General features: G+C 41.9%; 1 protein-coding gene across 2 annotated transcripts in view; it reads left to right on the top strand.

The window, feature by feature from the left end:
• Window positions 1–3,943: 3,943 nt before the first annotated feature.
• AMPD3 (adenosine monophosphate deaminase 3) overlaps window positions 3,944–4,091 on the top strand; it is a 35,758-nt gene continuing 35,610 nt past the window's right edge. For both annotated transcript variants that reach the window (XM_010563794.1, XM_010563795.1), the window contains exon 1: window positions 3,944–4,028. The gene's annotated coding sequence lies outside the window, so the exon portion shown is untranslated. The remainder of the gene's footprint in view (window positions 4,029–4,091) is intronic.

Below are 4,091 nucleotides of genomic sequence, written 5' to 3'. Positions count from 1 at the left end.
CATAGTTTCTCCTCCTTGTTGCCTCTCTCACATACTTTCTCAAATAGCCTTGAGCAGTCTCCAAAGCCTAGAAAATTTGCTGCTTATATTTAGAGTAGGAACCAAACTTTTAGATTTACAAATTCTAGTTTAACTCAATACTGAGAAAGACCCAATCATCTGTATCAAGAGTTCTTAACTGGGTCTAATTCAAATACAGGACTGAAAACCCATACGCGCAATTAATTTCTACAAGCTTTTTGAAAAGCAGTGGATAAGATGCTTTTTGATTTGCTGACTTTATAAAACAGACAGATACTACTTGCTTTGTATAATTTCAATCACTCAGTGGAATAATTTTCTCCCTTTTTGAATGATTACAATTTTCATCTATTGTTTTGTTTAAAAAGTTGAATCGTTCTTCCTTTCTAGTAGAGTATTTGATAATGAGATTAAATTATGTTTCACATTTGGCACAAACCTCCCCTCCAGCTTTTGGAGATTACTTTATTTAACTGTGGTTTTTTGCTGTTGGAATATCAGTTACACTTCAGTAAGTAAATGCACGTGGGCCAAGCATATCATTAACTGAACTGACTGAAGATCAGAAAAGTAAGTACTAGGTCTAATATTGCTTGTACGCCACTAATGGGTACATTATAGATTGAAATATTTAATTTGATCCATTAGTTGTTTTGTTGTTATCAATATCACAGTCAGTAATATGAATCTATTAAAAAAAATGAATTCAAAATCCATTAGCTTTTAAGGCACTGTTCAAATGAAAGCAGTGTGTTATAACAACTGAAACAATATAAAGTGAGAATGAGAGACCATTTCCTAATTTTGATGAATATGCATTCCAGCTTTAATCATCTCCCAGACAAGATTTGTCTGTTTCTCAAAATAAGTATTAATAATACAGATGTATATTTAGGGTTTTCTTTATTTTATTCCACTCCTCAGTAGATGTTGACATGCAAGCAAATCTTTAAAACTTTTATTGCATTTCCTTTCATTAAAATAGACTGACTGCAAAAGAGCAGTCCAAATACCATGTACACTGGAATAATCATGAGTTTACTACTGTCACCAAAAGAATAATCTCTAAAGTAGGGCTTAAAGCAAGTCAAAGGCATAATAGAAATACAGAGTTTAAAAAATAATATAAAGAAATGTAATCAGTTGTAACTTTGTGGTGAAAGGAAGGCAGTAACTTTTTTCTTGTATAAGATTAAGAAGATAAAAAGAAATACATTTTTATACAGTGTAAAATTTCCCTGAGAGAACTACTGCTCACTACACAAAAGAAGTGAACCAAAACCCACACAGCTTCAGGAAGTACTGACATTTTACAATAGGAATCAGAACATTTAAAGTAACTCCAGAGACACTTGCACTAATCTTAATAAGGTGTACAAAGTATAGTTTACCCACAAACTGGACTGGCAGAAAGACTCCTTCATGGGCCAGATGGCAAGTGTTTAACATGGTGTTGACTGACATCACTGGGCTGTTCTAAGTCTGGATGCAAAATTTAATGCTTTATGTTTTGCAGGTGCTAATGGAAGAGTACAACAACATCTACTATTGAAAATATGCTATTTCATTGTTGTCAGCTTAGTGTTACTTCTATTTCCCGAAGATACATGTGACTTGTTCGTTATGAGAGCAGAGATGGGACATGAAACTGGACCCACTAGTTGAATGTATGTTCTGAACACAGTTTGTAAAATAACTGATCACAGTAATTGCTCCTGCAAAATGTGAGAGGACTTGAAGTATTTTCTTGTTAATTTATTACCATTACCCTATTCTTACAATCCATCCTGACGTTATTACAGATCTTGCAATAGTATTTTCTTAATGCTTCAATTACTATAGATGAATTTACTAAGTTATGATCTCAGTTTGCCTTTAAAGGTTTCCAACTTGTTACGAAAGGAGAGCTCACTTAAATAGTCATGGTCACCTAGAACAAGTGTCCTGTGTCCTTGTGGATTTGTACTCCAGTGCTCATAGAAGCTTTTTCTTTGTTAAGGCATTTTTAAGGTCTCCCTTTTGCATGAATTCTCTGGCCTTCATAAAATGTGAACTCACACTGCAATGCTTTCTTCACTTGAGGCATACAGAGCTGCCTGTTTCCATGAAAGAAAACTGTAGAAACTCAGTTGTCTTTGAGACCGTTATTTTTTCACTGCAGTTGGTACAAAGCCAGTGATAGCACAAGAGGGAACTCTTCCAGTCTTTTGCATCCCATAGTTAGAAGAGAGATTAAATCAAGAGTGGAGGCAAGACCAATTTGCCAAGCTGAGAAGAGGAATCCAAGAAGCCATGGCATACCTGAGTCCAGCTGGTAGGGCACAATTATGATTAGAGAGCCACTAAGGAGCTCAAACTGCCAGGCAAACTCTGTGATGGGAAGCAGGCGAGTTTGGGCAAGTTCAGGCAGATGGTTGGGAGAAGGACATGGGAAACAGGAGAAAGGAAGCAGGACTAACAGATCAGCAATCAACGGGTGTACTAAATAGCCAGCAGCAACAGGTGTCCTTTACTCATATATCATGTGGGCAGGGCAACCGTGAGTCAGAGTTACAGACACTTACAGTATGTAGCTTCCTGGGTGGCAGATGGCTTGTCTGGGTGTAGCCTGGCAGCAGCTGATGAAGACAAGAGTTACTGTGGGAGAAACATGCACACACAGCATAAGCTTTTTCTTCCAAGCTAAGAAACAATGTCTATTTTTATTAGTAGTAGTATTATTATTTTAAAATAAATTATATTTTTATGATTTTGGATGGCTGACTCATTTTCAAATGCTTTGGATTGGTACATGTCTCATACAACAGCTGTGGCCATAATTCTTAGCTTTTTTTACGAGCGCACGAAGGTGATCATGTTGATACTAGCACAAGAGTGAAAATACCCGGTCTTTGCAAACTTTTGCAACTCTTCTTTGCAACTCAAACTTCGTATGGTCACCTACTTTCTTTTCGCTTTCATTTCTTCACTATCTGTGTAGAGGAATTTCTGAAGCCAACCCCCCCTGCAGTTTATGAATGGAGCATTTCTTCATTTACCAAGTTGGGAGGACAGCACACTTGCCACAGAACTACCTGATCCCTCACACTTTTTGGGAAATCTACCTTTACCCTGCTTGTCTTTTTATACCAAGGACCTTGTTCTTCAGTCGCTACCTTCCTTCCCAGTGCTTCCCTCCACTGTAAATAGTTTTATATTTAAATACCTTCAGATTAGATTCCAAAGTACCGTAAACCCAAACTTACCACAAACGCCCCTAAACGTTTCAGCTTCAGGGCCCAGAATCTCTCAAAATATGGTAAAATTATTTTACATATGAAGATCCTCATTCCTGCCAAGTCATGCTCGTTTTGACCTTCAGTTATTTGTCTTGGGCTCTTTACCCGGGAAGACTTTTTTTTTTTTTTTTTCCCAGTATATACGAGCACCCGAACCACACCCGGTACATTGTTGAAAGCACTTCTGATAGGGATACATCATCCACAAACTTACGTGTCGGGTGTCATCTTTGCACCAGCCTCCCGAGGTTCTGGTCTCGAATCAAAGTTTTCTGCATTAAAGCGCTTTTTGGGGAGGAGTTTTGAAATGAGCGCTTGCGAAGGCGGCACTCATGAGGCGCCCCGCGCCGGCCACCCCGCAGCTGAGGAGGCCAGCTGAGGCAGGCTGAGGTGGGCCGGGGCCGGGCTAAGCTGAGGCGGCGCGCCCCGGGTAGCTCCCTCCCACGCCGGCGAGGAGGCATGTGACAGCGCGACTTCTGTCTTGAAGCCGCCGAAGGGGAAGGAAGGGGCCGGCGCGGCGCGGGGGACGAAGCCTTCCCCTCGGATCCTCTAGCTCCCGCTGAGGCCGCGGCCCCGAGGCGGGGAGGCGCCGTCCCTGTCCCTGCCCCCGCCAGTCCCGTCACCGCAGGTGCAGCCGCGGGACGAGCGGCGCCGGACAGTGCCCGAAACGGCTGCCGCCTCCCGAGAGGAACAACGCCCGCCGCCCCGAGCGGGAGTCTCCTCAGCAAGGTACGGACAGGGCGCGCGCCCCACCCCGCCCCGTCAGGGCGACCGTTAACGGCCCCCCGCGCC

Source organism: Haliaeetus leucocephalus, unplaced genomic scaffold (assembly GCF_000737465.1).
Source record: "Haliaeetus leucocephalus isolate CR32 unplaced genomic scaffold, Haliaeetus_leucocephalus-4.0 Scaffold173, whole genome shotgun sequence".
Taxonomy (NCBI): Eukaryota; Metazoa; Chordata; class Aves; order Accipitriformes; family Accipitridae; genus Haliaeetus; species Haliaeetus leucocephalus.
Note: the sequence above shows the minus strand (reverse complement) of the source record. Positions and strands in the feature narration are given on the sequence as shown.